Source organism: Pongo abelii, chromosome X, assembly GCF_028885655.2.
Source record: "Pongo abelii isolate AG06213 chromosome X, NHGRI_mPonAbe1-v2.0_pri, whole genome shotgun sequence".
Classification (NCBI taxonomy): domain Eukaryota; kingdom Metazoa; phylum Chordata; class Mammalia; order Primates; family Hominidae; genus Pongo; species Pongo abelii.
Window position 1 is genome coordinate 155,161,288 of NC_072008.2, and position 17,517 is coordinate 155,178,804.

The 17,517-nt window shown below is 37.5% G+C and overlaps 1 protein-coding gene across 6 annotated transcripts in view; it reads left to right on the plus strand.

Annotated features, from left to right (window-relative positions):
- Positions 1 to 17,517, plus strand: part of AFF2 (ALF transcription elongation factor 2) — a 498,044-nt gene that overhangs the window by 315,261 nt on the left and 165,266 nt on the right. The window lies entirely within an intron of this gene.

Below are 17,517 nucleotides of genomic sequence, written 5' to 3' on the forward strand. Positions count from 1 at the left end.
ATGGAATCTCATGAATAGGAGTCATGGTAATGAGCTCCTGAGCTCCTGTCCCGGCTCTACGATTTGTCACTTCTGTGACCTTGGACAGATGACTTTATCTCTCTGAATCTCCTTTCCTTGTCTGTAAAAGAGAACAATAATACCTGCCCTAACTCCCTTATAGGCTACCAAGTGGTATATAAATGCTTGCTATTGTGATAAATGATGACCAGTGTAGTCATGTAAAAACCATGAAGGCTTTCTATCTGGGAAAGAAAATAATCTATGTGCCAGTGAAAATTCTGCACCCCCTTTCCTCAGTTACCAAAGTCACTCCAACTCCCTCCTGATCCCCCTCTCCCAGTAAGTGCCTTCTCAGCAGCCCAGTGTTTGAAGCAAGCTCTGAGAAAATGCAGCCAAAGGAATAGTCAAGAGCCAAAAGCTGTTTACCATTGAAATGGCTTGCCACCCGGAGTATACCTGATGTACACATTCATGCACCTGTTTCAGCCCAAGAACATTGTTCTTGACTATTAAAGAGATGAGTCAGTCATATCACTTTGATCAGCGATGAGACTATATGGATTAGGGCAGGGGTTCCCAATCCCAAGGCAATGGACTGGTACCATGTGTTCCTCATGAGAATGTAATGCCTTGATGATCTCAGGTGGAACAGTTTCATCCAAAACCAACTCCCCACCCCTACTCCCACTCCCTACCCCCTCATCTGTGGAAAAATTGTCTTCCATGAAACCAGTGTCTGGTGGTAAAAAGGTTGGGGACTGCTAGATTAGGACTATGCTGACTACTTTGGTAAGATAAGAACCCAGCAACCCCTCAGTCATCTGTCTCAGGGGCCCGACGTTTTGGGTGGAGACGAGGCAGCTGTTATGAGCACCACAAAAGGAATGCACACTGGGAACTCAGGCCTTTCCCATTGGGAAAATATATTCAGTCCTTGCTCACTTGTCAACAGCTTTTCTTAACAGAAGGTAATAACATTGAAAGAAATGTCTTACTCTGCTCTAGATAGTAACCTTGTTATTCCTTTCTTCTCCGAGTCACAAGCATAAATAAACTCAGTGGCCTTTTTATAAACTCCCAAAGGAATGCCAGGCATATCTCAAAATCTCACTAATTTGTCACAATTGAAATTACCTACTTAAAAGCAACCCGGTCCTGGTGGCTAGGTGGTTATGTGACTAAATGCAGGAAGGAGGGTGAACACCTGGCTAAGGCTGGCGACACCAGTCTCCTAAAGGAGCCACTTAGAGAAACAACAGAATTTCATTTACACATGGAAAGAAAAGAAGCAGGTTGCCTTAATAGGCTCACAAAAGATAACATGCTTTGAGAAAGTAACAAAAGTCCTTCTGTTATTCTTGAAAGAGAATCTAGAGAAATGTCTCTTTTTTTTGAAGGGCTATAGATTGTATAGAATTCTTTTTTTTTTTTTTTTCCAACAACACTGTTAATGAGTGGGCCTTCCTTTATTAAAGAAAGAATGTTTCATTCCCCATGCTTCGAATAAAAATAAGCTTTCTGAAATTTGCGTCCCCAATTTTATGACTAATTGTTAAATTTTTATAGACCACCTTGCATGTCACAATAGAGCATGCTTGTTGGGCTTTTTGTCTTAATTACACATTCATGTTCCTTTTGGTTTGAGGGCCTTAGAGGCCTGTGACAGGTTCTGCAGTAAATTTGTCACCTCATTCCGCATAAACCCCTTTCTTAGGGAAAAGTACATTTTATCTTTCTCCCTACCTCTCCTGGCCATGCTCGCTGCTTTTCAAACTAAGCAGAGGCCCAAACAGGATCATCTCTCCTCACTGAGGGGAGCTATGCAGAGGAAGGAGTAGTAGCCCCAGAGTGGAGGAGCTGGCTTCCAGTTGCTCATGAGATTCCCTTATTTCCTAGCTGTGTTGCTTTTCAGTGTCTTCATCTAGAAGCATGGGCTAGTTATTACCCCGCCCATCTCTCTACCCACCTCCAATGAAGGAATATTTAAATTATACACATTGCTTGCATCTGCACCATGAAAATCTGAGTCCATTTGCTCTCCCAACTTTCCCACCTCCCTGATCCCCCTTTTTTCCCTCCACAGCCTGGCAAGCAAACACATACAAACCCACTTCATCTCACATGGGGACAGACTTCTTTTATTAACCAAATGCAACACAACCAGCCTTTCCCCACTCTCAGCCCCTCAATCCTCCAGGCTATGGAAATCCTTTTGCCTTATGTGTTTTGTTATGGCCCCCTTTCTCAAAATGCTGTCCAAATTCAAGCCAGTTGGTTTCTTTTGAAAGCCCCTCTCACCATTCATCTGGCAATGTTCTCAGCTCCCCTTCAAACCAGCAGTCCACTTTTCTTTCTTTGCCCCCCTGGGCAAAGTGCTATAATATGCTGGAGCCCACCTTGTCTGGTCTTCCAGCAATTTTCTTCTTGCCCTCATGCCCTCACAGATGCAATCAGATTATAACACGCTAACTTGACCTGATGTGTAAACCTTATTTTCCTATAGCAGGTGATGGATTTTCAAAGCACTTGAACCTCGTTGTCTTATTTGGTCATAAGGAGTAAAGTAGTTTCTTACTATTTCATGAAATCGAAGTCCAGAGAGGTTAAATGACCTGCAGTCCAGGGTGGGGCTGGTATGTGGCAGAAGTAAAATAGTATCCGGCCTTTGTTTTCTAAACCTAGTGATCTTTGCACTACACCCAACTCTCAATCACCCTGTCACAAATCTAGAGTGAGAATCTCTGGATGTTAAACAAACTTGCTTCAGACAGTAGCTGACATTTCCAGCAACTTTAAGAATACCAGCAAACCAACATAATTTGAACAGATCTTAGAAATTAATTCTTCTTTCTTGTCATTCTTTAATATTTTGAATCTCATTTCAAATAATAATAAAACAATAGCAAATTTGCTTCTATTAATAAAACAACTGATAATAGTAATGTGTTGTCTATTGCATGCCAGGCACAGTTCATAAGCACATTATGTCTTTGAACCTTTACAATAACCCTCAAAAATTGTATTATTAGTCATGCTTTACAGAATGGTAAAGAGTGAAAGTCAGAGAGGTGAAGTAATTTGCCTCAGGTCACAGTTCTCCAAGTCTCTGACAAGAGTCATGCTATCCGTTCTTCTGGTCCTGTTGGCTTATCTGAATCCATTCTTATTTAACAGGCTCCAGTCTGCTTTATGATTAAATTATAGTGGATTCAACCACCAATTCATTTCAGCTTCTGTTATTTCCTCAATTTGTACAAATTCAGTTATGCCAGAATAATTTAAGTAGTTTTTTGAACAAACTAGAATTCATTGGCATACAACACCTTTCCACTAAACTGACCTTCTCCCACAAAATGAGCTATACAAATTCAGATGTCTTTGCTCCTTTTCAGGCATATTATTGCCTATTATGAATTTTACAAATCAGAAACTTAAAGGCAGCAATCTGTGCAATGCATCCCAGCTTTTACACTTGCTTCCGTCAGCATGCTGTTTACTCTTTAGAGTCAAGCTACCCTCACGTGCAAACGGAAATGAAAAATAACAACAGCTCTGGCCACAGTGATGGCATTTTGCAGTTACAATTCATCAATCATGGGAGGGATTCCTAGGCAGCTCATCTGTAATAATATGGGTACCAGCAGCAGCTTCTTTTCTGAGCTCTATGGGGTTTTATGGATCCTAGAGTAATCATTTCTGGAAGAGTTAAGCCAAGGAGAACAGCATGCTCTAAATGCTACTAGCTAAGGATGGATGCTCAATGATTATTTGTTCTACAGTAGTATGATTTATTTGTTCATAGCAAGAATTTACTTTAAAAAATCAAGAAACTATCAAATCCTTTCTGGAATCAAAAATGCAGATAGAGCATTTCTTTTAGATTTAATGCTAAACAGATTGTCCCTCCTAGCAAAGCACCTTCTGTAGTTGATAATTTCATAGGCAAACATCTGTAAGGGTAATTCAGTGTTTATGAGGGATGCTGAATTTGCTAGCTAGGATTTAGGGAACTTGATTTGATAAACTGTATCTTCTTACAGATTTCTTCCTGCCATATGGATCAGGTTGGTAAACACCTACTTGGCCACCTCTTTTTGATTACAGTATGATCTGTGTTTACAGCATTCTAAATTATGGCAATTCTACTTATTAGGCTTGTGTTTTAGTTAACAGTTTTAGCATGGAAAAAATTTACCAAATATTTACAGGGCAGTGCTTGTTATTTTATTTTTATTTTTTAACAGGGAAATAAATGAAAAAGCCCATCTTGCAAGTAAGAAAAAAAATGGATCAGGGAACAAAATTGGTCAGACAATTATGTCTGAAAGGAAATTTGATTATATTATCATAACTATGCAGCATAATCAAGCACCTTTCAGTAGAATTTCTTTTATAAATTTAACCAATAATTAGGCAATTGATTTTATATCCTGTCAAATTAATGTATAAATGATGTTCAACTTGGATTCATGCAAACGATTTTCTATATAGCTGTCTTAAATAGGAATCCTTCTGGAATGTTTCAGAAAGCATGTATCTTATTTGGATGTGGACTTTTAAAATTATAGTTTCTTGAAATAGTAATACAGTGTTTCACCCAAGAAAGACAATTCCTAAATATAATTTAGACTATAATTAATGTTAACATTGATGGAGTCAAATAAATGAACTAACTAATGATTGTGCCCTTTGCTAATCTGATGACTAGTTCTTACCTAATGGCACTGGGAAATATGTAAATTTGTCAGCAGGTGAAAATGCCCTTGACTGGGTAAATTATGTGCAGTATTACCTTTTCTGAAGCTAATTCAAAGCACTAATGGACTTAATATGTAGCATGCATATGTGAGGTGAGCTATTCATGGAACCAAATTAGCTCATAAGAGATGTTATCCATTATATGCCTCCTAGTAATCATTTCCTCTTTTCTCAAACACAAACCAACCCAGAAGAAAGATGCTAAATTTAATTATAACAACTTTATGTGAACAATGCAGGTAAGCCATCCAGTGTGCTTCCAAATGCACTTAGAACCTGCCAAGCAGTTTAAATATTTCTATGTGGAATCTAGGGGTTTGCAGCTAGTATATGAGGTGAATTTTAAATGATTTTACAGACGTCATTGGGAAAGCGAGTAATATGAGTAATGAGGTGACTGGGCCAGTGAATCATGGGAACCTGTCAAACATGGGGAGATGTCAGGAAAGAGATGATGTCAAATAGAAGTAACTTAGCAACCCAGCATTTAGCTGTCCAGAGAATGAGCAAGAGTAGCCCCTTTAAAATAGCTGGGTAAATTTATCAGTTCCTGTATATCTTAGGTATGCTATAAAAATAAGTCTGTTCTCTGTCAACCTGTTTCTTTTTGTGAATATGGTGATTTGTGATTTTCTATTGAATTGGATGAAAGCAGGTGAGAATTTAGGCCATGTGTAGAATTTACACCTGTTTTCTGTATCTTGGGTGTAAGGAGAGAGTAATGAAACAACATATTGGTTTGCCAAAAAGCATTCTAGGCTTATCTGAAAGAAGTAACAGCTTCCAACTGTTGTCTGAGAACCAGCATTTTTGTACTAGCTTTGCTAGTGGGATGAGGCTGGGGAAAGGAGAAGTAATGCAAGGAAGTTAACCATTCCACTTGCATCTGTGTAAAGGTGAAACTCGTGTCTCTGCAAAACACATCGAGGAAGTAGCCTCTTGGAATCAATTTGGTAGGCATCTCTCAGTTTTGAAATGAAAGAAAGAAGGAAAGAATAAAACAAGCTTGTCCCTTCTCTCATTTGTCACTAGAAGCATTCAGGAGAATGAGAAAAATAAACTTAAACTCCATAATTGATGTAACCAAAGGGTATCCATAAGCCTGACTCACAATTTATTTTGTGAAGGTCAAACAGGGAAGAAGCCAATAAGTGATTCCCATGGTCTTGGATTTGTGGTATAGTAGATGAAAGAAACACTGATTTTCAGAATAAGTGGAACATGGTGAAAAGCAGAAACAGTATTAGAATAATAAGAATGGGCATTAAAGTTGGAGATGGGAGCTTCCATGGACCAAGTTTGGGACACACTCTTGAGAAGTAGGGAAGGCAGGACTGAATGAGAAATTAGATAAATGATCCATATTTGTGGAAGGCACTTTGTTAGTGAGGCAAGGTGGATGAATGAGATGCTGCTTTGCAAGTAGCCTGTAGGGCTGATGTCTATTGATAACAGAGAAGTAAAGCCTGAAAGCATTTGGGCACACAGTCTTGTATTCCGAACAGAATTCCTGCTAGTCTGGAATTCAGCCACAGCCCTGACTGGTCCTGGAACTCTTGACATGAAAAAAAAAATAGTAATAAAAAAGAATCACCACAAGATCTATGCAAAAAAATATACACAAAAAAACATGTGAGAAAAGTGTACCGGAAAAACAATATTGTTATGGAAAAATTAGAGCTGTGACCAACATAGTGGCATGAATTTGTTAAAACCATGAAGCAATTTTATCTGAAAAGACGAGAACAAAATCAGTGATACAGGAACTTAAAGACGCTATTTAAAAAATAGATAAATCAAGAGGTGTGAATTAATGAATTATGAACAGAAAATCGTCATAATTAATTAATTCAAGATCCTTTTCCCAAATAAAACAATAATACAATAAAATAGATACTTGGTTACTTAACGCCATCAAGAAAAAAGGGAAAACACTAATACATAAAACAAGAACTAATAAACAGAAATAACCTCAGATACAGAGAAAACTAAGAGAATAATGAGTAGCAATTTTCTCAGCTCTGTACAAATAAATATAAACCGGTGGATGAAATGGATGGTATTTCTAGTGAAATGTAATTGACAGAGATTAACACAGAAAATCTAAACAGGCTTATCGCCATCAGTGAAATGAAGACTCTCCCCACCCCTTAACAAAAGCGTCACTCCCAGATGGGATTTCGTGAGAAAATTAAACTAAACTTTCACAAAATTTGACAGTATAACTTTTACACAACATAGAACAAAAAGAAAAATTTGCAAAGTACTTTTTAGAAAAGCCAACCTAGCTTTTATTTTGATACTAAAATCTGACAAAAATAGAACACAAAAAAGAAAATTGCATAATAGTATCATTTATGATTATTGTTGCAAAGCTCCTTAATGAAATACTAACAAACAGAATCAGACAGCACTTTAAAGGATATACAATATCACCAAGTGGGTTTCATTCCAGGAGTATAAAACTAGTTCAGTGTTAAGAAATCCATTTGTATAATGCCTTTTACAAAGAGAATAAAAAAAGAAAAATTACACAGTCTTCTTCAAATAGATGATAAAAGACACTTGACAAAACTGAATACACATTCTTGATAAAATAGAAATAAATGGAAACATATTTAATGTGATAAAATATATCCACCTTAACCCAAAGGCTAGTATCACATTTCATGGAGAAACTCTCAAAGCATTCTCATTATGGTCAAGAAAAAGACTAGATGTTCTTTATATCACTATCATTTTATGTTTTTCTGGAGGTTAGCCAAGACAATTAAATATGTAAAGAATAAGAGGCATTAAAGTGAGAGATAATGCTTAAAATGGTTACTATTTGTACATTATACATATAATGTTTTCCTGGAAACCAGAGGCAAATTAACTAAAAACACTATTATGAATAATACACAAATTCAGCAAAGTTGCTGTGTGCAAAATTAATGTATGGCAATAAATAGTTTTTACATATAAAGCAACCAACTATAAGATGTAATGGGCAAAAAAATCCATTTACACCTTATGAATTGATGTAACAAGAATTGTGTCAGAGCTATATAAGCAAACTAAGTCACTATGAGAGATGCCAAAGAATACTTAAATAAAAAGGCATACAATTCCTGAATAGGAAGACAATGTCACAGACGTTTGTGTTCTCCCTAAGTTAATCTTGGATCCTTACCTCACGCCATACAAAAACATTACTTCTAGATGTATTAAAGATTAAAAACAAAAACATAAAATATTAGAGGTATATATGGGAGATTTTAATTTATTTTTAATTTTCAGATCAAGTCTCATAATTAGATGGCAGGGATAAGAAGCAGTCAGGGGAAAGTTCAGAGGTTAGAGGAGACTGGAGAATGAAAGAGTAATTGAAAGAGAGAGAAGTCTCTCACTCTAAGGGAATATAGTAAGATTATGAGGCAACATGAAGGCTCCAGGTGATATTGAAGATATTATATTTATACAGGTTTCAATCTGTAGATTGTATAATTTCCTCCAGCAGTGCTTATTTCATTACCCAGAGACCACAGGCTAATGGGTCGATGACAGCCTGGAGGCCTTAGAGAGGTTGAAAATTGCCCCGAATCATATATTCATATGGTTATGAAGCAGCTGACACAGAATTGGAACTCATGTTGGCCTGAATCCAAAGTACATACTAATAGTAGTACCACTTACCTAGAATTTTTTTGTAGCTGGCACTGTTAGAAGAATTTCACATATAGTAACTCATATAATCACTATATCAATGCCAAGAAGCAAGTACTATTATCATCCCCTTGTTAGATAATGATGTGGAAGTACTCTGAGCTTAAGTGGCTTTCTAAGTTTGACAGCTAACCAGTGGCAGAGCCAAAATTTCAAACCAAGCAGTTCTTGGTCATTATGAATAATGTGGGTATTAATAATTGTATACAGATTTTTGCATGAACACATGTTTTCATTCATCTTTGGAATATACCTAGGAGTGGGATCACAGAGTCATATGCTTAGAGTATGTTTAAATTTATAAAAACCATACTAAGTTGCTTTTAGAGTGGCTGTACCATTTTGCATTTACACCAGCCAAGTATGAAAGACCACTTACTCAGCATGTACTTATTTCCCATTTGTATATCTTTTTTGATGAAGTGTCTGTTCAAATCATTTACTCATTTACTAAATCAGGTTGTCTGTTACCTTATAAATGAATCTTGAGAGCTTTTATTGTTTCTGGACATAAGTCATTTGTCAGATATGTGATTTGCAAATATTTTCTCTCAGGCTCTGGCTTGTCTTTTCATTCTCTTGGTGATATCCTTCTAAGAACAAAATTTCTTAATTTTGATAAAATCCAATTTATCTTTCTTTCACGTTATGGATTATTATTTTGTTGTCAAGTCTAAGAACTTTTGGGTTAATTCAAGGTCAAAAAAATTCTGTCCCATGTTTTATTCTAAAAGTTTTATTTAAGTCTTTATTTTGGATTAATTTTGATATGTGATGTGAGGTATAGGTTGAAATTTACATTGTGTTCCAGCATGATTTATTGAAAAGATTGTATTTAATCTTTCTCCATTGAATTGCTTTTGCATTTTTGTAAAAAGTCAATTGACCATATTTGTGTGGGTCTACTTCTTGACTCTCCAGTCTCTTCTACTTGTCTATGTCCCTGACCTTTCACTAATACCATAGTGTCTTAATTTCTGTAGATATTGTAAGTCTGAAAATAGCATAATGTGAATCTTCCAACTTTGTTCTTTTCCTAAAATGGTTTAGCTATTCTAGTTCCTTTTCCTTTCCATATGAATTTTAGATATATTATTTATATTTACAAAGAATTCTGCTTAAATGTTGGCTAGTATGCATTACATCTATAAATCAATTTTGAGGGAATTAACACCTTTACTGTGTTGCATCTTTCATCTCATGGATGTGGTCAATGTGCCTCTCCATTTATTTGGGTTGGCTACTCTATTTTTAGAGGGACACTGGTAATCTATAATCCCACTTTAGAAAATTCATGCTATGAGAAAAATCCAAGCTCCTAGAAAAACTATGTGAACAAAATTATTCATTACACAATTCTTTGTAATAGCAAAAAATGCTACTATATATTTAACAATAGGAGAATAGTTAAGCAAACTCAGATTTATACATTCAGAATCATAACCAATCATTAAAAAGATGGCTTTGCTGATGATGTAACAACATGAGGAAAAATTATGAGATAATGTTAAGTGAAATAACCAGAATATAACATTTTATGTACTTAAGTATTATATCTCTATAAAAATATGACTAAAAAGAAACTGAAGGAAAATATTTTGAAATGATAGTTCTTATTTTGTTAGAGTTAGAATTATGGGTGAGTTTCTTCCTTTTTATATTTTCTCAATTTCTATAATTTATATTACTTTCATAAAAATATTTAAGAGGCAATTTACTCATGTAACGAACATGCATGTTTACCCCCTGAACTTAAATAAAAATGAAAAAACAATTTAAGAGGTATATTGCTGAACTAAAATGCACTTAGCAAAGAGTAACCAGGATAGTGGGTAGTTTCCAAACTAGAACATCTAAAGAGATAGACTAGATTAAACAGCAGAAAATTGAACTAGAAGAGGGAGCAGGCTGTGGCTGCCTGAGAGACTACCCTGTGGAAGCAAGAGACTCAGAGGCTGCATTTGGGATAGAAGACCTCAAATGGTGGAATCTAACTTTTGAGGGGCACTTATAGAGGGATAAGTATTAGGGCAATAAAAGCAAGAATGTTCTGGGGGGTGGGGCATCACGGTTAAGATAGTAGAGCTCGGCTCTTCTCCCTTGCTGAATGTTTTTGGGTAAATTAACCTTTTTGTACCTCATTTACAAAAGTGAGATAATATGCCCTAATTCTCAGAATTATAGGGACAATTAAATGAGATGATGCATATGAAACCTCTAGAATAGTGCTTGGAGCACTCAATTAGATCCTTCCTTTCTGCCCTGTTCTAACTGGTAGATCTGTCCAAGGGTAGAAGGAGGTGAGGTCTTTGTCACTGAAAGTGTTCAAATAGAGGCACTGTGCTCCCCCAGTACCTAGAGGATAAACTTCCAAACCCAGATCTTGGCAGTCAAAGTCCTTCCTTTATGTCACCACTCATGCCTACCTCACATATTGCCAATTCTCCCAACTGTGTGCCCTTTTCCACATCCATTGCAGACTTCTCCCCCTTTATCAAATGTGCCATCTCCTCCTCTGCCTCTGTGTGTTGCCCTCTCCCTCTGCCTGTGATCTCATCCACTCCTGTCTTTGTCTGGTGACCTCCTATTTACACCATGTAAGATCCACTACAGAGATCACAGATATTAATGAATTAATTTCTCTATCTGTCTTCTAGGTCCCCATAGCAATTTTTATATATCTACACTTGGCCTTTGTATGTGTGTATGTTGGGGAGTTGCCTCCTATGGTAGAATGTGAGGTCCATTAGGTCATAGTCTGTGTGGAAATCCTTACTCTGTCTCTTTGGCCAATTCCAGAAGGCCCCCCCACATACATGCACACAAAGGTGACAAGTGTAGGTGCATAAAAAGTGCATAGATTAGATGCAATGTGTTTATTAAATGACTTAAATTTTTAGAGGAATGGTTAGAGAAAATGACTTCATAGTGTTATTTCCACCCAAGGTACAATAATGATTTGATTTTCCATGAAAATATTACAAGTTAATAAGCAGATAATAGTGCTTATTGAGTAGAATAATTATACAAATATTAGGCATTTTAATGACTCCATTTCTTATTTCTCCAAATGATATATTGTCACCATTTGTGTGCTTTTTCCATTGCCAATTTCTTTTTAAGAAGGGCAAAATGCCACATGCAGCTCCAATCATTTAGATGTGTCTGGATTCTTGGAAACTTGACTACCCTATGTTCTCCTACAAATGGACCATGAGAGCTTGCTTGGAGGTTGTAGCAGGGAAGCACAGCTGCTCCTATACCTTTGACCTAAGAAGGATTCAACTCTATAGATAAGCAGTGGTAAGAGTGAGAAATGACACCCATCTAGCCAGCCAGATCAGTTGAATCAATCCTGACGTTCAGTGGGGTAACAGATGTCGCAGCCAGATAGTCATCACATCCTCAACTGCAAATTATTATTTAATACCATTGTTATAGTCCATTTTTAATATTTTTCCTCAAAATACAATAATGCTAGCATTATCAATTTAAACAAGGTACTGAATAAAGACAGGGCCCCATATGCTACTACAATGGGAGAGACTTTCAAATCTCTCAAATAATGTTTTGGCACCATTCACTTGCTTATTATCACTGTGATCACAAGAGCTTCCACAAGATGTGTTTTCTTCTCTACAGTGATTCCTCCAGGGTGTGTGTGTGTGTGTGTGTGTGTGTGTGTGTGTGGCTGATAGCCTGTAAGTTGCTTCCATTAAACACTCCATTCCCCAAAGCCTTTCATTATTGGAATGAACACACTAACACGAACAGACTCATCCTGCTCTTTTCCTGGCAACATGTTAACTGGAAATTGCAGAATCATAAAATAAATAACTAAGGCCAATCTAAAACTAAGGTGTAAAAACAGCATCCTGGCTGTCTGGGCCTCTGATTATTTTCTATTCAACTCCCTTACTACTTCTCAGGACCTGTTGGGTTCAGAGGATACCTGAAAAGCTAGTCCATCCTCCAACTTTGTAGCCTCCTCACTGCTCTTTAATCCAGGAGCTCCCAGCACATCCTCACACTCCTAGTGCTTTTGATGCAAAAGTGAATAGCAGGTCTGACACCTGGAGAATCCACCCTGATGTTGTTAGAGCCTGGTCTGCTCCTGTCCTGTGTTACAGAGTGGAGACCATGCAGCATCGGCCTTTGAAAGAACTGGGATTAAGATCAAAACAATGTGCCAGTGACACTGGACCAGACATCAAGAGACCTCAGAGCTAGTTCTGACCCTGCCACTACCTTATTCTGTGACCCTTGACTAGTCTCTTAACCATTGTGTGCTTCAGGTTCTCCACCTGTAAATTGTTGAATTTTTTGCACTCTCCAGTACAGAAAACACCAAACCACGTGTGGCTGGCTATTTGAATTTTAATTAATTAAATTTTAATAAAATAAAAGTTCAGTTCCTCATCCATTTCAAGTTCTCTTTAGTGACATGTGGCCAGTGTTTGCCATATTAGACAACACAAAACTCAACATTTCCATCACTGTAGGAATACAGTGAACAGAACCGCCCCAGATATCTCTTCAGATTTGCTCTAGGTTTTTGTTCTGAGTTTTATCATCAAATAAAATCAAATATTGTTTTACCTTCTAGACTGTGTATTCTAAACTGTGTTTAGAGTATATCTGATTAATTTATTTTCTCCTGAGTCTTATATACAATACATTGATCAAATTCGACTCTAGTTCTGAGCAGTGCCCCTACTATATAAGACAGAACAAAAAATAAGTCTGAGTAGGTAGAAAAAGATACAGCAAGTATTCCCACAAAAGAGAGAAGACCAGAGAAGTTTCAGGCATACGCCTGGTTTGTTGGGCAATGCAGGGACCCGTGTACTCCTAACTCAGGCCTCAGGCAAAGTGTCTTTCCCTATGTTCAATAACATTAATAATGCTTTCATCCCTAGGCTCTGGAAATAAGAGGGTGCATCAGACCATTGAATGGCCCTTTTAGGAGAGAAATGGTACTATAAAAACCCAGGAATTGATTCATATTTGCTTCCTCTCTCTCTCTCTCTCTCTCTCTCTTCCTCTCTCACTCTCTTTCCTGTACTCTTCAGCTTTTCCATCTCTTTAGACATCCACCTAAGGTGCATCATTAAAGGAAGTACCACAGCAGCACTTGGACAGCTCCAGTGGCTTTAATTGTCCCATTTCTTCATTAAGGAAAGTTGTTTACCTATACCTTGCACAGGGGCTCGAGATCTGGATTATTAACATTAAAATGGACTGAGTCCTGAGAAAAGCCATTCATTGTACAAACTTTGAGTTATGTAGGGTAAATAAATTCTGAAGATGTATTGTATTGTATACTCAAAATTTACTAAAAGAATGGATCTTAAATGTTCTCACAACATTTAAACAACTAAAGGTAGCTATGTGAATTGGTGGACATATTAATTAGCTTGATTATGGCAATCATTTTACAATGTATACATACATCAAAACCTCACATTGTATACCGTAAATATATATTAATAATTTATTGTGTCAGTTATACCTCCATAAAGTTCGAGAATAAAAAGCCATTACTTGGAATGCATTCTGGTGACAAGGGAAATTTAATAAATTTGTGCCTCTCCTTAGGGATCGGCTTATTTTTACTGACTTGCCATTTGGATTGTGTGACCCTCACACTTGCCATTGGGTTGCGTGTGGCATGAGTAAGGGCAGTGGTTTCAAAACAATTATAAGTTGGGTTCTGTGGTTCATGCCTATAATCCCAGCACTTTGGGAGGCTGAGGTGAGAGGATTGCTTGAGACCAGGAGTTCAAGACCAGCCTGGGGCAACAAAAGGAGACCCACATGTCTATAAAAATAAGTTAATTAGCTGGGTGTGGTGGTGCACACCTGTAGTCTCAGCTACTCGGGGAGGCTGAGGTAGGAGGATTGCTTGAGCCCAGGAGTTGGAGGCCACAGTGAGCCACGATCACACCATTGCACACCACTCACTCTGAGGTGACAGAGTGAGACCTCATCTCTAAAACCACACACACACACACACACACACACACACACACAATGATGATAATGTACTTCTTATAACCACCGAATTATAATGGACTTCCAGAAAGGTGAGGGAGCTTTGTTCCTGCTACATGATTGGAGTGTTCCCTTTTAGAAAACCTGTCTTATGGAGTATGGTGGTGCCCAAAGCCTAGAGCTCAAAGCCAGACACCTGGGCAGAGGTCCTTGAGCTGCATGACATTGTCTCCAAAACTCAGTTATCTGACCTATGAAATGAGAACAAGAAAAACTACTTCTCTGTATTATTGAGTGGATTAAATACGGTAACATAAATGAAACAGTGAATTCTAACCCCCAAATACATACAAGCTCCTATTGGATTGTTATTGTGACTCTTCTTGTTATTCAGAAATTCCAAATATTTTCAAAGGGTAACTTTGAATTTCATATTTCAACCCTTCACAGACTGTCTATCTGATTTGGCCAAGGAGTTTAGATTGCCCCTGTGCTTTTCTTGAATATTAAATATGTAAGCTCCTTTCATGTCTTTAATAGAATAGTTTTTTTTTTCATTTTTGACCACTCCATAGTTCATAAGGCACATTGCAGCTTTTCAAATTGTCAAATTTGTTTAATTAGCCCAGAGACCCTGCCCGGTTGGTTTTTGTCAGCTGTATAGCAGGCTCTGTGGGTGGCTTGCAAATCTCTGACCTGGGTTTTTGTTTGTTTTTTTTTTTTTAAATCATTTTACACATTTCTTTCCTTCTTTAATACAAATCAAGGAGAGACTAGATGAGCAGGAGGCAGTGGTGGGGCTGGGAGTAGGAAGGCAACGTGCTGTGGCACTGGTTGGCAACTGGCTTTTGGACAAGAGTTACAAATTGATTACAAGTAACAGTTGGAATCCCAGGCCTGAGAGATCCAGGTTTGTGAGTGTGTTGCAGGTGGGGTAGAGTTCTCCTTGAGCTATTTATTTACTTCAAGACCAATGTTTCATTTGCACACTGAAACCTTCCTAGGTAAGAGTTTGACATTGTTCCCTTTGAATCTTCTATTTGGTGCTTTGCTAAATTTATAGCCAGGAGTAAAATTATTGATCTGGTTACCCAAAAAGATGTTTTAGGCCAAAAAAAAGGTAGAGGTTTAAAGAGGATTTAGAGACATCCATGGGCAGTGGATTCTCAGAGGGTTATTAGGGAAGCTTGCAAGGGGTGGGGGGTGGGGGTAATTGGAATGCACCCCTTCCTTATGGTGAGTAAATGTTTTGAAGTACAAATGTGGATGCCCTAAAAGATGTCAATGGGAAACTATTAATAAAAGAAACTTTTATAATAGTCTCCCTGTGTGATTGTTACCTTTTAATTAAAAAAAAAAAAAAGACTTGGTAGTGAAATCCAATAATCAGATTGGATTGATGTTTAACAAATACTTAGTATAAAATATCAGATATGAATCAATAGCTACTTGTAGCTTACGCTGGGAAGTGGCTGTTTATATCAAGGCAGAGAGGGACCTGCTTTCCTGGGTTTAACACAGTATTGAAGCTTTATAGCATGCCTGTGGGGCCACATTTTTGTACATACCGCTGGTCCCCAGTGTTCATATTGAGTTTAGAAAGTTCTCCTTCTTCATCAGTCAAATATCCTTTTAGAAAAGGATATGCCTCTCACTTGTGCTGCATTTTTACCACTGTTAATATGGAATACAGATGCTATTTATTTCCCGTTATTTGGAGGAATTGTAGAGAAAAACGAATCCAGGGAGAGGAGTGACTGTCCAGGCATTCAGAAATACTCAACCTATTAGGGGCTTGGAATACTTGGAGGGGGCTTTCTGAATCAATTTCACTGTGACTTAGTAGTGGTTTTGGTGTTGTTAAATTCAGACTACTGCAAGGAATTTGATACCTCTGTTGGTTTATTTTTATTTTTATTGAGGGGTATCTGTGGGTGGGGGGCGGGAGAGAGGGCCTGGTGTTCAGTAGTTAGACTGACATCTTGTGATAGATTTGTTAGTTAATTTCATGAGAATGGGACAAACCAGTTCTCTTTCCTGCCCCTGGCACTGTGATTCTAAGATTGAAATAGCTGTTTCAGAGGAAAGACAATTCCATGCAAATCATATTGGATGGAGTTTCAGCTGTATTAGTGGCCTGGTACCTTATTTTTACTGAGCTCAGGAATAATGAGGGACCGAAGCTATAGCCAAGTTGTTCACTGGAGGCTTCTTTCCATGAAAATAGATATTACTTCTTTATTCCCCAGCAATTGAGCCTCTGTCCCTTCTAAAAGCAGTTGTCATGAACTCCTCATTACCATTTTTCTTAACGTGATAAGTGTAAACTACAAGAAAGCTATCATGTTTGAAAAGCTACAGTAGCCCTTAGAAACGGAATACTAACATGCCTTGTGTACTTCTTTGAAAAGGCTTAGACTGAGGATTGTGTGAAATGTATCCTTCTGCCCCCCTTTGCCTAGAGTTGTCATTCTCTAGTACCTTTCACTTATAGCATAAGCTGGCTTTCTAAAGGACTGCTGTGTTGTTGCATCGACACCGTATCTCTCTAACAATGTGAAATCAACAAATCCTTTTGGCAATTTCTGAAACATATAACAAATTGTGCATTATTCTCTAAAAAAATCAGCTTTGATGGGCTTATTTTCTTTCTACTTCGAATGGTAACTGGTAATTGTTATTACCTTACTCTCATTCCAATTATCAATACTCTAGCTACAGAGAGTACCACCAGACCCTGTACCGGGACCTAGTCTAGCCTCCTGGCTGTTAGATACCTTGCAAAGAGTAGACACTCAATAAATATTTTCTGAATGAATGAAATTAAATATAGATTGTTAGAAATGGTGCTGGAGGAGAAGCCAATGAAAGTGTGTGAGTTTTATCAAGTTGGTTTGCCTGAGCTGGTGCTAAAGGAACAAATTGGAAGGTAACCATTAAGAAACATCTCATGCTGTGAGGATATAGCATGTCATTCTATCTTTTGAAGTGACTCTGAAAGGAAAAAAAAAAAAAAAACATGGCTGTAGTATTATGAAAGCCTGGCGAATTATC